The sequence below is a fragment of the Theropithecus gelada genome, chromosome 17 (genome assembly GCF_003255815.1).
Source record: "Theropithecus gelada isolate Dixy chromosome 17, Tgel_1.0, whole genome shotgun sequence".
NCBI classification, from domain to species: domain Eukaryota; kingdom Metazoa; phylum Chordata; class Mammalia; order Primates; family Cercopithecidae; genus Theropithecus; species Theropithecus gelada.
This window is the reverse complement of record NC_037685.1, coordinates 55,512,864-55,529,994: the sequence shown is the minus strand read 5'-3', so window position 1 is coordinate 55,529,994 and position 17,131 is coordinate 55,512,864. Positions and strand designations below refer to the sequence as shown.

Here is a 17,131-nt window from a genome sequence, read left to right as displayed (position 1 = left end):
AAAAAATATTCATTACATCCCATTGATTTATAAAGACAACGAAAAGTCTACAGTTCCCTACTCATGGGTGCTAATGTGGGCCTGCCTGCCTATGTGTGTGTGTCTGTGTGCACGCGTGTGTGTGAGAGGGGCAAGGCAGAGTTTCTCTCTTCTTGTACTTTACTAAAAGCAATTAAAAGAAGCCGTTCTGAGGCTGAGCACGGTGGCTCACACCTGTAATCCCGGCACTTTGGGAGGCTGAGGCAGGCAGATCACTTGAGGTCAGGAGTTCAAGACCAACCTGGCCAACATGGTGAAACCCCATCTCTACCAAAAATATAAAAAATTAGCCGAGTGTGGTGGCGCATGCCTGTAATCCCAGCTACTTGGGAAGCTGAGGCAGGAAAATCACTTGAATCCAGGAGGCAGAGGTTGCAGTAAGCGGAGATCGTGCCACTGCACTCCAGCCTGGGGCAACAGAGCGAGACCCTATCTCAAAAAAGAAAGAAAAAAAGAATAACTGTCTCCTTAGGATTGGAAAGAAACCCAGTTTGCAATAAGGTAGAATCTCAGTAACAAGTAAAAGCTTATTAATTTAAAATCTACTACATTTAAATTCAGGTTATTTGGATAGAAAGTTTTCCTTTGCATTAATATAGATGGTTTGCTAGAGGCTTCTTTTCTGATCAGCAGAAATAGGACGATGTGGTTAACTTGGCTACAGATGGCTGCAACTAGATTTGGGATATGAAATTCAGCTCCTTTATCTAGAAAAGGGGTAAAACAACCCGTATCCACAAACTTGTTTTGAGATGAATTTCTCTTTACATTCTCATCGATAAAGGACTCTTAACTGATGAAAGGTTAATTAACCTCCCTGCCACCTCTCCCTTTGAAGGAATAGACTCTTGTCATACACCATAAGAGTCACATCCCATTCAATATGATGCTGTCACCAACCATCTATAAAATGGCCACTTCCTATTAACTATGACACTCTTACATATAAAAATGCTTAATTAAAAACAGAGTTCTACACTATTAACTATGCTTTCGAATAACCAATTAATAATATTTTGTTTTTTATGAGAACCTGCTTTGTGCTTGGTGGATGAAAGAGCGAAATATATTGTTTATTTTAATTAAACAATACATATTGTTTTAAAAATATATTTATAATTTTTATCAAAGCTAAGATTGAGAAGAAGTTACTGTTTTCTCTTGAATTACTAATAGGTATGAAAATGACAATAGAGTTTTACTTCATGGCAAAATATTAATATTTTTATGAATTTTGCATTTCACTGCTATAGTAATGACAGAAAAAAAAAAAACAGAAATGTTACTCACAGATATATTCCTTGAACCAAGTTAGCGGTCTTATCTCAAAAGTATGCACAACATTTTTTCCCAAGTTGACATGTGATAAAGTTTCAATAACATTTAGATAACAGTATTTAAGACATGCTGATAACACCATTAGCCTGGTGCAGGGCTTACCAGGGTGAGCTGCAGATTCTAAGGTTATAATGGAGTGTTTGGTTGTTTAATTAGGTGGTTAGTGGTTTTATGAAAAAATTGAATTTGAAATTGTAAGTTTGAGTAGTAAAGTTATAAGAGGCGAGAATATAAATGCAGTTGACGAATAATCTAATATTGATGGTAGAGAACGAGGAATACACTGAAATAAGAACCGGATAGGCTTTATGGATGGGAATTAATAAAACAACTTAGGCTACAGTCTAGAAGCGTGAAATCTAAAAATGATTCGAGTTGTGGCCTTGTAAACATGATTGTATAAGACATCGTGGTTAACATCAAATCACAATACTGTCTGAAGCTTTAAGATGACAGTCTTAGGGTAAAGGGGAAAATAATATCAATGTGGTATATAGTCCACTTGTGGAAATTTCATATTTAAGAGGTCTATAGGAAAGGCTTAAAGATTTGGCCAAAAATCCTAAGGATTTACCTGTTAATGTCACACAAAGTCTCCTACCCAGATAAAAGCCCAGGAAGTTTAGTGATAAGAAGGGATGAGGTGAGGGAAGGGATTGGGTCACCCCTCCTCACCTTTCTGATAAATATTTTCAATGCAGCTGCTTTTAGAAACTTTGAACTGGAAATGATCTTGCAACCTAACCACCATATGAGGAAATTGAGGACAATGATATTAGTTCACTTATTTCAGGCAGGGTTGAAACCTAAAATCTTAAGAGCCAAATATGGACAGGCTAGGTTCTTTGAAGAGGCTGAACGTTGCTGGTGTAATTCGAGTCTCAGGGCACTGGGGTGTGGGCCTGGGTTGGTGAGTACACACGGGGTGACCTGCCCATCCAGGAACCTCTGAGAATCAGGAGGCAAAGATCAAAGAAAATGAAAAATGTCAGGCTCGGGAGAGGGTGTATGACTGAAGGTTAGAATATAACGTTTGCTTTGCACGGCACAGGGATTGTACAGTTTCCTGGAGTCGGCACCACAAAGGATGGCAAACGGAGCCACTAAAACAACAGAAATGTATTGACTCACTGTTCTGGAAGCCAGAGTGTAAGATCTAGCAGTCCGCAGGGCTCTGCTTCCTGTGGAGGTGCAGCAGAAGGATCTGTTGCAGGCTCTTTCCTGGCTTCCACCGATTCCTTGGCAGCAGAACTCCAGTCCCCATGCAGCGTTCTCCTGTGTCTGCTTCTTCACCTGGCCTTCTTTTTATAAGGACACAGTCATGTTAGATTAGGGGCCCATCCTACTCCGGTGTGACGTCATCTTGACTGATTACATCTCTTAGCCTCTTTCCAAACAGGGCCCCATTCTGAGGTGTTGGGGGTTAGGACTTCAACATAGGATGTTTGATGGGGGAAACAAATTCAACCAAGGAGAGGGGTGGCAGAAGCTTTATTAATACTGACAGATTTTCGGAATGGCCCAGCACCTCTGTATGGTAAAGGGCTTCACCCACGTCTGAGGTGGGGCTTTCATTCTTCATTCCTACTGCTTTGCTCATCCTATACTCTTTTTGCTGGAAGCAGCCATTCTCAAGACGTAAACTGCCCCCTCTACGTGGACAGCTCGCTAATGTATGTGACCAGGCCATAGTCCCTTCCTGAAATTGAGACCTTCTTAACCCACTGCCTGTCGACACATCACCAGGTATCACCCAGATACAGACACCTCGATGGAAGCCAAGCCTGGCCACTTCTTCCTCAACCTCCACCTACGGGAGTTCCCGCCCCAGGTAAAGGCGCCTCCTGTAGTCCCCAGCTCAGCTTAGCTCCTGCATGACAATCTTGGGTGCTTCCCTCACTCTCCCCCTCCACACTCTCAGCTTCACAGATAAATCGCCTTCACATCTCTAGAGGGCCACCTCTTCGTCTTTATTCCTCTGGTTTAGGCAAAAAGTGCATTTTCTCTATATAGTTTTACCTTTGTTCTTCTCCAACCCATCTTCAACACTGAGATGAGAATGCCTTCTGAAACCCAAACCCAATCACTTCGCTCTCCTATGTTAATCCTAGGGCTTGCAGAATAAGTTCCTGTCTCCAGCTTCAGCTTTCCTCCTCCTTTTTGGAGTTCATGAGTTTTAAAGACATTTATTGAGAAACTGCTGTGTGCCTGGCACTAGTCTAGGCACGCACAGGGTACAAGGAAGGAGTGACTGACACATTCACAAACCGCATGTAATTTTTACCATTGAGAATGCTTTTTAAGTTGTATGTCCCAAGTCCCTAAGATCGTCTTGTAAAATTGTGCTTCACTAAAAACGAAAAGCAGTGGGGACTCACTGATCTGATCAGGAAGAGGTTAAACCGTGGATAAGATGGACCGATGGAATTTATCCATTTCTGCTCTCTGCAGAGGCAACTCTTTACCTTATTTCTCTGAGTACTCTAGCAAAACAGGCCTGTTTATAGTTTCCAGCATACAATTATTCCTCCCTTTTCTTCCTGAACTTGGAATGCCCTGACCCTGAGGTAGACATAAGGAGAAAGCAGAGTCATTGGAATGCAATCTTTAAGAAGCATGCAGCCTGGCTCAAGCAACACACAAAGGCAGGTAGAGCAATGGCTGTGAGAAACAAGGTGAAAATAAGCAAGAAATGAAAAACGTTTAGGCAACTTAGATGTCTTCAGAGCTTGCTGACTTGGTGACCTACTAGGGCACTAAAATGAAGAGGGGAGCTCTCTGAAGATGAAGAATGTAACTCTGGCTAAAATACCAAAGACAAAGTACTCTCATCGAAACAACAATAATAGTAACATGCGTCTTTCTGTTGCCATATTTAATGACACCATTCTACTTAATAATGGCTGATGAGGGCTTTTTCAGAAAATAGAAATTCTACTTTAATGATGATTCCCTGATGATATTTAAAATCAAAACCAAAACAAGCAAGAGAAAAAGCTGTTTGTTCTTCAAGAAACTGATAATTGACACCAGCCTATGTTATCACAATATACCTCTCCAAAGCTTCCCTGAAACATATTCTGTCACATGGGATATTTGGTAAGTTGCATAGAATTTAGACATATCCAATTTTATATTAGAAATACGTTTGTAAAAATGGCGTGTAAAATAAACGTTCACTAATGTGCATGATGTTGCTACAAACATTCATGTACATGTCTTCATTTGGACGTACGTTTTCATATCTCTTGAACATACACTGGGAGTGGAGTTGAGGATGGTGTGGTAATTGGATAGGTAACATTTTGAAGAACTGCTATACTCTTTTACAAAGAGGCTATATATATATATATATGCTATAGCAAGTCTTTTTAAATATAATCATTTAGTGGATATGTAGTGTTATCTCATGGTTTTGTTTGTGCTTCTTCAGCGGCTAAAATTTCAACTGATGGATGGATAAACAAATGTGGTACATCCACACAACAGAATATTATTTGGTAATTTAAAGGAATTAAGTACTAATCCATGCTGCAACATGAATGAAACTCAAAGACATTGTGATAAGGGAAAGAAGCCCTTCGTACAGTGTCCTTGAGTTCATACAGCATGTGGTCGTTTTGAAAAAAGTCCATTTGCATGAAATATTCAATTATTTAGAGGCAGAAAGTATATTAGTTGTTGCTGAGGGCTGGCATCAGGGAGAATGAGGAGTGACTGCTAATTGGTACATTTCTTTCTGGGATAATAAAAATGTTCTAAAATCAGATCATCATGATGGTTGGAAACTTTGTAAATATATTAAAACCCAATAAATTGTACATTTAAATGAGTGAACTTTATGGTATGTAAATTGTATCTCAATAAAATTGTTAAAAAATAACTATAGTTTACAACTACAGCTGTGTTTTGATGGTAAATAAATCTGTTTTGAACAAATATTCTCGAATATGCCATTTAAAAAAGTATATGTTTTGAAATATTTTCTTAATCTTAATTTTCTTAAATTGGAGTTTTTTATCAGCTTTAGAAAGCTACATATTTTGCTTTAGGTAATAACTCATCTGTTTTTGTTTGAAATTGAGACCTCGATTTTAAATTTTTAAATGCTTATTGACCTGTTCAAATATATACTTTTGGTCTCAGTTAAAAATTGTTTCAGATTGAGAGCTTCTGAATCAAATGATATTCCAGGACAGGATGTCCTCAGAAATCAGCTTTTCTACCATGTAGTCCAGTGATTTATTTGTTAAAGAAAACTGGGAACAGAATGGAGAACAAAATTTTAGATTAAATTTACACTCCTTATTGGTAAGATATACTCTCAAATTAACCCGAAGATGGGTTCATTAAGGTGCAATCTTACTTTGAAGATTAATCTGAAATCTTCTCCAAACCAATTCACATGCATTTGTCTTATTTGGTCCTGAAAAATAAAAAGAACTGTGGCAGGCACAAAAGTATTTACTATTAACTTTCGACCTTAGAGATCCTTAATAGCAAGACTTAATACACAGTGTGGTATCGGATTGTGGAGCTGAGATTGGAAATCAAATTCTCTGATAGGCTGCCATTGTCATCGCCCTGCCATCTGCCCTCAGGTGAGACTTGAGATTACACATAGAAAGAAAGCAGATCACTGAAATGGAAACTAATGGTTCACTCAGGGCGGCTCGGGGAAAAGAATTCCTTCCTGGAATTCGAAGGTATTTTAGGAACAAAAAAGCTTTAACCTCATGCTAGTTTGACCAATTAATCATTTTAGGTATTTAAGTCCAACTTTGTTGACACTTAAGATTCCTGTCCTCCCCATGCTGGTCTTCCAGAAGTGACTTTCAGAACCTTTCAATTTTTATTCAGAACAGGATCATTTCCTTTTCTCTGATGAAACTTTATCTGACTTCCCGGGATGCTTAGCTCCAAAGCCGGTGACAACTGTCTCAGAGATACGCTTTTAATTCACAATTCCACACTTTTTTCAATAACGAGTGGCCGATTTTAAAGCTTGTAATTTAATAAGTCTAAAGTCATAAAATAACTAGAAATACAAGACGAGCTTTTCTACTGAGTGCATTGTTCCCTTCTAATCCTTCCTCCTTATAACGGCCAGTATGTATAGAGGTCTTTGTGAGGCTTCAGAAATTGCTGAAGATCCCTTCAAAGCAAAACTGATTTTACAAAACTCTGATCCTCCCCCTCTCCTCTCACCACAGGATCAGGTCATGTACTGACTCATACAAACAGGTAATCCACCAAGCTGCACTCCATGCCGTTAAGTGGCTCTAACATAAACTCTTACTGCAAGGGGGGCGGGGGACTGTGAGATAAAAGCACCATTTAGCTTTTGCACGCTCGCTGAAAATCTACCCATTATACAGTGTAGACCTGGATGAGGGCTGCTGGGGCTTTTTTGATGGGGAGAGTTTGCTTCGTCCCAGAGCAGTAGTCAATGGTCCAGCTTTTCTTCTCCCTTGGCAGAATGTGGGTATTTACTTGCTGCACATTCCAGAACTTTGATAGATCGCTGAGCTGAACTTGGCCTGCGCTGAGCTGAGGAGATCAAGACTTGGACAGATTCTTTGTTCTGTCCTCTGGTGTCAGCGACTTGGAGTACTCAGCCTGTCGACTCTGGGGCCTTTCAATGGGAGGACAGATCCTTGAGTTCACAGCTAGAGCAACAAAGGTTTGCTTATGGGGAAGTGGCCTCCTCTGAAAAATAGCTTTTTTGTGTCAGGATATTTATCATGTGCTCATGTCATCGTTTCAGAGTTTACTGTGGCAGTCTTAGCTCAGACCGTGCACGAAGCTTTTTATCTGTTAATGTGAATATCGCTTTGAAGCCCAGGCAGGGAATATGTTATAAGTTTAGTGATAGAGAAGCTCGAATCGTTGAGTAAGAAGTGAGAGAGGATGGAGAAAGATAGAGGGCTGCTAATGGAGGGAAAAATTAATCTAATCATCCTTTAGTTAGAGAAACAGATCTTTGTTCCCCACCTTACTCAAAAATCTCAGGTATTCAGGGTCATGTCAGTGTGGCTTCGTCTTATTCCTCAGTGGTTTCGTCTTATTCCTCAGTGGCTTCGTCTTATTCCTCAGTGGTTTGGTCTTATTCCTCATCTGGGTGCTGATTTGCAATAAAGGAAATATTTCAAAGCATTAAACTGAATTAGATTATTTTTATGCTTATAGAGTGCTAGAATTAGAGGACCTGGAACAAATGGAGAGATTATCTTGTCAATACTTGTTTTGTGGAAGACCCATCTCCAAACTCATGTTTACATTTTATTTCCATTTTCTTCATTCAGAAAGGCCATGAGACAGATTTTCCTGGAGTCCTGTTTTATCAAAATTAAATTCCCTTGAGTTTATTTATTTGTTTAGATTTAAAAATAATCTCAGAGAGAAGTGCTTTCACTTCTGATTTACTTTAGTTGGTTATAAAAACAAAACCCCCGAACAACCACAGATTTTCTATACACCTGGGCAAAATGACTACTGACATTGTTAAAAGCCTCAGATAGATTTCTAAGTGAAGGTACTTAAGAAATCTACGCACTTAGTGGTGGTGGAGGAAACTTAGAAAAAAAAAAGACAGGCTATATGCCCTTTCATGGCACTACATAAACTTTAAGTCAAAAATCAAATAAAACCACTTGGAGAGAAAACCTGCTAAGATACCATGTGATTTTGCCACTAAGTGTAGTTAAATATCTGGTGATTTTTACCCACAGAAAATTATGACCAAACTTGCTGGTGTTATATTTTTCATGATTATTGAAGAAAAGAGAGTTTGGTTTGTGGGCACTACATATATTTACTTAAAGATAACATGAATGAAGCGTGCTCTTAGCTGTTTGCTAAAGTACAATTTTAGTAGAGACTCATATTTATGTCTCTTTATAATTGTATTCTATGTAGCTTACATTGTGAGCATTTAGTGAGAAGCAGGACATGACTTTACTTGAGTTAACTGACACTTACATTTCTTTCTGTTCTGATTATCCCCCTACTTTGAAAATAGATTATGGCCTGTCAGGTGTGAGTGAGCTACCGTCTCTCAGCTGAAACCCACACCAACTACAAATATTTATTTACGTACATATTTTACTTCCTTAAACTGATTATTTCTATGTATACAGATTTTGTTGTCTATTTGCCCCTCTTACAAATCTTATTGTATATGTGAAAAAAGCTTAATTACTCTTTTGAATGATCTAGTTACATAGACTAATCCATAAACCTTTTAAAAGAGCACTATGGTTTTAAAAGGAAAAATACTCTGTCAATCTTAAGACTTCATATTACAGTCGGCTCTTAAAACTATGAGAAAATGTTGTACTTTTGTCAGTGGGTTTAAATATAAATTCAAAATTGTTTTCATAATAGCATAAAGTGATTGCAGTGAGCTGAGATTGTGCCACTGCACTCCAGCCTAGGCGACAGAGTGAGACTCCGTCTCAAATAATAATAATAATAATAGTAAATAAAAAAGAATAAAAATAGCGTAAAGTGTAGTAGAATTAGGGGTATTGATATTAACGTATTCAACTGCAAGTAACAGAGAACCAAAAGCAAAGCTGTTTGTTATTTATTTAGCACGTGTTCCAGCAGTATGCCATCCTAAAATTTTTCAGCTGTTTGTTCCACTATTCAAAGTATCTTGATTTTTGGTGTTTATAATTATCCCTTATTTTCTTTTTGTAATAAAAAAAGTATAAGGAAAGATCCAGTATAATTCCATCACCCAGATTCAATAATTTCAAGATTTTGTGTATGTATTCTTTGCCTTTTCTCATTCTCTCTTTATTTTTCGAAAAATTATCTCAAGGTGGAGTTGCGGCTCCGCCTGGAATCCCAGCGCTTCGGGAGGCCGAGGCAGGGGAATCGCTTGAGCCCGGGAAGTGGAGGTTGCAGTAAGCCAAAATTTCGCCACTGCACTCCAGCCTGGCAACAGAGCAAGACTGTCTCAAAAAACAAAACAAAAAAACAAAACAAAAAAAACCCACAAAAATTGTTTTAAAAAATCTATCTATTGGCGAGGCGCGGTGGTTCACGCCTGGAATCCCAGCACTTCGGGAGGCCGAGGCGGGCGGATCACGAGGTCTGCAGATCGAGACCATCCTGGCTAACACGGGGAACCCCATCTTTACTAAAAATACAAAAAAGTTGGCCAGGCATGGTGGTGGCGCCTGTAGTCCCAGCTACTCGGGAGGCTGAGGCAGGAGAATGGTGTGAACCCGGGAGGTGGAGTTTGCAGTGAGCCGAGATTGCCCCACTGCACTCCAGCCTGGGCGACAGAGTGAGACTCCATATCAAAAAAAAAAAGAGAAAGAAAAATTATCTCAAAAAGCAGACCTGTTGGGTGTGGTGGCTCACGCCTGTAATCTCAACACTTTTAGAGACTGAGGCAGGAGAATCCTTTGAGCCTAGGAGTTCAAGACGACCCTGGGCAACCTAGTGAGACTGCGTCTTTATCAAAAAAAAAAAAGAAAGAAAGAAAAAAGCCAGGCATGGTGGTGCACACCTGTAGTCCAAGCTACTCAGGAGGCTGAGATGGGAGATGGGAGGATCACTGAAGCCCAGAAAGTCAAGGCTGTAGTGAACCCTGCTGTCGCCACTGTACTCCAGCCTGAGCAACAGAGTGAGACCCTGTCTAAAAACAAAAAGTAGACCAACTTTACATATGCATCACCAAAAATTATAGACATTTTCTTACACTGAAAAAAATAACAATAATTCCTTTGTCTTTATTCAAATTTTCTGAAAGTAAGTACGTAGCAGAAAGCACAAATATTTGCCTTTCTCATTCATGCAGGTTTAGAGGAGTTACCTCTTCTGATGTAAGGGATCTCCTTTCACAGGTTCTTCTGAACCAAGCCTACAGCCTGCAAGCAGGAATTTTTAAAAACCTGTAAAGGCGCTAACAAGTTGCAAGAGGTATTTGTGAGGTGGATTATCAGCTCATAACAAATAGGCATTGAATCTATATTTTCTTTGTTTTTTGCAATAGAGTCTCGCTCTATTTGTTTTCATTTGTTTTGGGTATGTGCCTAGGAATTGCTGAGTCATGAGGTAATTACATGTTTAACAGTTTAATAAACTAGCAAACTACTTCCAAAATGACTATATCATCTTATATTCTCACTGGCGGTGTATGAGGATTTCAGCTATTTCTCCACATCCCACCGTTACTTGTCATTGTCTTTTTTCTTATAATCATTTTATTGGGTATGAAGTGGTATCTCATTTGATTTTGATTTGCATTTCCCTAATGTCTAAAGATGTTGAGCATTTCTTCATATCCATATTGGCTGTTTGTTTTTCTTTCTTTCATAAAGGTCTATTCAAATCATTTATTTTAATTTTTAAAAAATAGAATTTGTTTTTTAAAATCAGTTTTAGATTTACAGAAAATTAAGTAGAAAGTATAATTACTATACACCCCTTTCCCCACCTCTCTCTCTCTCTCTCTGTTTCTCACACACACACACACACATGAACACACACACACAGTTTCCTCATTAATAATATTTTAATTAGTGTGGTCCTTTTGATACAATTGATAAGATAATGTTGATACATTATTATTAAAGTCCAAAGTTTACATCAGGGTTCATACTTTGTGTTGTACATTCTATGGGTTTTTACACGTGTATAAGGACATGTAGTTTCACTGCTCAAAATCCTCTATACCCTACCTATTCCCTGTCCCCTTTCTCTTTGAAATCCCTTGGTACTACTCATCCTCTTAATATCTCCATAGTGTTGCCTTTTCCAGAATGACAGATAATTGGATGTGTGTATGACATAAAATATGTAGCCTTTACAGAGTGCTTTTTTTTTTTTAACTTAAGACTATGAATTTACTATTCCTCTGTGTCTTCTCATGGCTTAATAGCCAATTTCTTTTAATCACTGAATAGTACTGTGTTCTCTGAATGTACTACCATTTGTTTATCTATTCACCTACAGAAGGATGCCTTGGTTCCTTGTAAGCTTGGGAATTATGTATAAAGCTGCTGTAAACATTTGTATGCAAGTTTTCGTGTGGGCATAAATTTTCTGCTCATTCAGGTCAATACCAAGGGGGCATAATTTCTGGACTGAATGGTAAGAGTGTGTTTAGTTTTGGAAAAAAAATCATACGACTGCTAAGCTGTCTTCTAAGGTGGCAGTATTAGTTTGCATTTCCACCAGCAATGAATGAGAGTTCCTGTTGCTCCACATCCTCACTAGGATTTGGTGTTGTCATTGCTTGGAATTTTAGTCATTCTAATAGGTATGCAGTAGTACATCAAAGTTGTTTTAATTTACTCTGCCCTAAGGATATATGATTAGTATCTTATTGTATTAGTCTGTTCTCACACTGCTTATAAAGACATACCAGAGACTGGGTAATTTACAAAGGAAAGAGGTTTGATTGACTCAGTTCAGCATGGCTGGGAGGCCTCAGGAAACTTACAGTCATGGTGCAAGAGGAAGCAAACACGTCCTTCTTCACATGGCGGCAGCAAGGAGAAGTGCAGTGCGAAGAGGGGAGAAGCCCCACATAAAACCATCAGCTCTCACGACAACTCACTCACTGTCACGAAAACAGCACGAGGGTAACCGCCCCAGTGCTTCAGTTACCTCCCACCAGGTCCCTCTCACAACACGTGGAGATAATGGGAACTACAATTCAAGATGAGGTTTGGGTGGGGACACAGCTAAACCATGTCACTTATCATATGCTTGTTGGTCATCTGTATATCTTCTTTGTCAAACTATCGGTCCAGATCTTTTGCCCACTTTTAAAAATTGGGTTATCTGTTCTCTCATTGTTCAGTCTGTATGCTTCAGATACCTGTCTTTTATCAAAGATGTGTTTTGCAAAAAAAAAAGTTCTACAAGTCTGTGACTTGTCATTTTGTTCTACTAAGTGTCTTTGGCACAGCAGGAGTCCTTAAGTTGATTGAAACCTGATTTAATAATTTCTTCTTTCATGGACTGTGCTTTTGGTGTGGTATCTAAAAACACTGCCAAAACCAAGGTCAACTAGATTCTCTCCTATGTTATTTTCCAGAAGTTTTACAATTATTGCATTTTACATCTAGGTCTATGACTCATTTTGAATTAAATTTTGTGAAAAGCATAGTTTATGCCTAGATTCTGTTTTTTCTTTTTTGCATGTGGATGTGTAGTTGTGCCAGCACCGTTTGTTATAAAGTCTGGGTCCCTTCTCCATTGCATTGTGTTTGGTTTTTGTCAAAGGTAAGCTGACTACATCTGTGTGGACCTATTTCTGTGCTCTTTCTCCTGTTCCGTTCTCTATTTGTTTATTCTTTTCCAATATCACATTGTCCTGGTTGCTGTAGCTTTATGGTAAGTTTTCAGTAGGTCAGTCCTTATGCTTTGCTCTTCTCCTTCAGTGTTGTTTTGAATATGCTGGGTCTTTTGTCCTTCCACATAAACTTTAAAATCGCTTTGTCAGTATTTACAAAATAACTGGCTGTTATGTGGAAAGAATGGACATCTTAACAATATTGTCTCCCTATCCATGAACATGGAATCTCTTGATTTATTTGGATCTATGATTTTTGTTATCAGTTTTGTAGTTTTGCTTATATAGCTCTTACATGTATTTTTTAAGATTTGTACCTAAGTGTGTTTTTTTTTGGTGCTAATGTAAATGGCATATGTGGCAGAAAAATGGTTTTTTGCGGGTATCATCTGGAAAAAGGGTCTTTGCAGATGGAATTAAAGATCTTGAGATGAACTTATTCTGGATTATCCTGGTGGGTTTTGCATCCTATGGTAAGTGTCATTATAAGAAGACACAAAGCTTTCCAGGGAGAAGGCCAAGTGAAGGTGGAGGCAAGATTGAAATTATACCAGAGTCTGCAGAGAGTATGGCCGTGATGCAATTTCTGGAAAATAATTGTGACGTTTCATTCTACAGCAAATATTCTAAAGTGTATGTGTGGCCTACGTGCAAGGGTTTGCTCAAGGCAATAGCACATTTATAAAAATATTTTCTCAACATGAAACTACTAGGGGCCCTTTGTTGGTTTAAAGTGAACTCTCCTCTTTCCAACCTAGTTGTGAACGTGTCCCCTTTTAGACACATACACACTTGTGCACGCACACACACACATACACACACCAGGCTGGAGATCTTGAGGTATCTAGCCAAACGTAAGCTCTTATTTCTTCACTTAAAGCAGTAATCCTTAAAGTAGCAATAGGCATTAATATTTTAGATGGCTTTCAGTCATCTTAGGGTTTAATTCAGTTAACTCTGAATAGAGAGCTCTGCATCAAGACTCAGAGTCATTGATTTCTATAGGAATGCACATAAGCTCTCTGGACCTTCCCACATCATGGTCCCAGAGGAACTGCTCATCATCTCTGATCTGGCAACCAAAGGAGGGGTTTGAGTCCCTTAAATTTACCTTCTCTGCATTCATGGTCGAGCTCCAGGAAAAAATTAGCGGCAAGGCAGACATGCACATCAATGTTAAGATGAGCAGAAAGCACCATGAGCACATCTATTTTCCAGATGAAACCTTTCTGATGGGCTGGGCGTGGTGGCTCATGCCTGTGATCCCAGCACTTTGGGAGGCTGAGGTGGGTGGATCACTTGAGGTCGGGAGTTTAAGACCAGCCTGACCAACATGGTGAAACCCTGTGTCTATTAAAAATGCAAAATTAGCCAAGCATAGTGGCAGGTGCCTATAATCCCAGCTACTGAGGATGCTGAGGCAGGAGAATCACTTGAACCCAGAAGACGGAGATTGCAGTGAGCCGAGATCGCACCATTGCACTCCAGTCTGGGTGACAAGAGAAAAACTCCATCTCAGAAAAATAAATAAATAAATAAGGAAAAAGAAATCTTTCTTTCGATATTGCCCCTCACCATGTTGGCCCCTTGTTAAATACGCTTGATATTAAAAGGTACTGTAGTCATTCTGTTTCCAGTAGTCTATTGTTTATTTAAAATGGAAGGAAACAGGAAAACCTGCTGTGAGATATTCAGCATGGGCTTCCCTTATTACAATTTTGGAGGAACCAGGTTATTCAGGTTGGGGACGAAAGAGAGCTCGTTGCTCAATTAAGGGAACACGGTAGCAATCTGCATCCTCATCAACTTCTTCCAAATGTGGGCTCAACAGCCCAACTGTTGATCTTGATTCAATGCATGAGGGAAATATGGGTTTCTCCAGGCAGCATTGTGCTTGCTTTATGGGTTATGCTACTGGGTGGAACAGAACGTGAGATTGTGCAGAAGACAGTACGACAATCACACGGACTTAGAACTGCTTTTCTATTCAACAGATACCAGAAGACCTTTGCCAGAATTTCTTTAGGATTAAAATACAACTACAAAATGTCTATGGATTTAAATGAGCGTCTGAACTTGCATGTATTTTAAGTCTCATTCTTTACAGGCTTCCCCGAAGGGGTGAAGCAGAAGCTCTGTTGGTGATTCTGGTATGTTCTAGCTCATGACCCGAGGCCATCAAATTAGAAAGTCACTTCACAAAAGCGGAACTCATGCAGTAGCTTTGTCACATCTTGTTTTCTTTTGTCTTTTCTTTTTCTAAGTTTTACATCACAGGTTTGTTTCTTTTGCCTTTTCTGTGTCTAAGTTTTATGTCACAGATTTGAAAGCACGCCATTGATGCATTCACCATGTGGAAAATTAATGACAGTTCTCTCTCAGTAATTTAAGAGTGTGCAGACCACGTGATGTGTGTGTTTGTTTTGTTTATTTGGTTGGTTTGGTGTGCTTCAAACAAACTGATGCTCTCTATTATTTCTTCTATTATCTTTGGGTGACAGAACACTAAGTTGTTTTTCCGGAGCTCAGTGTCTCAGCGTTGTGACAGACAATGGAGGCAGTCGTGTGTGGCCTCACCAAGCGACCTTGCCTAATGGGGGCCTTTCCTGTGTGGAGGCTGCTGGGAGGCTCATGGGAAATAAGCCAGAGGTCTTGGTGAGACGTCATGTGTCTCTTCACAGCAAAGAAAATTATCATTTTCAGTGGCTGATGTCACTTGGGATGTGGGAGAATGGCCTAAGGAAGTGACATTTGTTTGCCATGTCTACCTGGGATACTGGTTTAACTACACTAAGACGTTCTTTTACTTTGTTTTTCCTCAAGATAATTTTTTTTTTTCCTTTTTCACATACACAGAAAATAGAAATACTCACAGATGTTTCGTGTAATTGAACGACAGTGTCAATCAGTCCTACGGTCCATTCCGAGCCTTTGTTTCACTCTGTTCTCGCTCTTCCTTTAGCGCCTTGTTCAGTCTCCTTCTGGGATATCACAGACTCTCGGTTCTTCCTCCTGACTGGCAGCCCCTTGTAGATTCCTTTCTGGTTCCTCCGTGTCTCCTATTGCAGAACCGGGGCATACCTTGGGACTCCGGCCTCAAACTCCTTCTCTTCTTGGCCTGCACCTACGGTCCCATGATTTCCGTTTATCTTCTGGCATTTAATCTACTCTGTAGAAACTGCTAATTCCTAAATGTGCCTCGTTAGCCCAGGCTTCTCCCTGGAGGACTCCAGCCTGTGTCTCTAACTGCCTTCGTAACATCTCTATTTGTGTATCCAAGGGGCAGCCACTTGCGTCTTCCACAATCTCTTCTGTTTTTATAAATGGCCGCTGAGACCTGTGGTTTCTCAAGCTACAGCTTTCCCTGGGTACCTTTTCCTCTCACTCCTCAACTTGAATCCATCAGCACATCTCATGAATTCTTCCTCCAAAATATATATTTAAAAATCTGCATATTTCTCGTCATCTGTGACTTCCACACGATGCCCCACTTTCATCTGGATGTATAAGTGACCTTCTCATTGCCAGCGTGATCCTACTAAGATGGAGTAAATTATGCCACATCTCTGCTCAAATGCCTGCAGTCATCTGGCTCAGGACAAGAGGCGAGGCCCTCTGTGTGGCGGCATTTGCTCCTCTGTCCTCACCACACGGACTGTCCACGCTTCCTCTCATATCCCGCCAAGGCTCCTGTTCGCTGGCCTCACCTCAGAGCTGCCTCTTCCAGCCTCACACGGCTCATCCCCTTTTCAGAGAGACCTCTTCAGTCATTCTAAACAAAACATCCACTGCCACGCCACACGCTGTCTTCCCCCTCACTCTAATTTAATTTTTATCACTTGTATCTACTTACATTTTTACTTATTTATTTATTTGATATTGTCCGCCTTTCCCATCACTAGAAGCTTTACTGGGCAGGGAATTGCTACTTTGTGTTCACTGTAGCCTCCTGGGAGCCTAGAAGTACTCAATAATTGTTGAATGTGTTAGAAGCACGAACGCTGGGGAAAATCATATAAAATAATAGGAGCTTAAAAACATGCATGTTCACACATGAAATGATGTGCAAAGCATCCAGGTGGCCAGGGTTGTTTGTTTGTTTTGTTTCTGTTTGTGGGGAGCAGAGATATTTTAAGTCAGTATAGTTTGAACATTGCTGAGGGGCCTCCCAAGCAGTCCCACTCTTGCGAAGTCTGTGTTCAAGAGTGTGTGGGGGCTACCGGCCAGTCCCTACCCTTCCTGGTGGAAGTTCTGGTACGTCTTCCTTCTACAAACAACTAGGGTGGGAATTGCAATTTTCATGTCCAGGAGATCAACCTGAACTAGTTTGAAACATTTATTTTTGGCTAAATGTGGAGGTAGCTATGACCATATCATTAAATTCTCAAGTCAAATAATAACTTCTATTGGGTCCAGCATTAAAAACATAGAATT

At 39.7% G+C, this 17,131-nt stretch overlaps 1 pseudogene; it reads left to right on the top strand.

The window, feature by feature from the left end:
* Positions 1-2,204: 2,204 nt before the first annotated feature.
* The window catches only part of LOC112610679, a 108,983-nt pseudogene continuing 94,056 nt past the window's right edge, over positions 2,205-17,131 (top strand).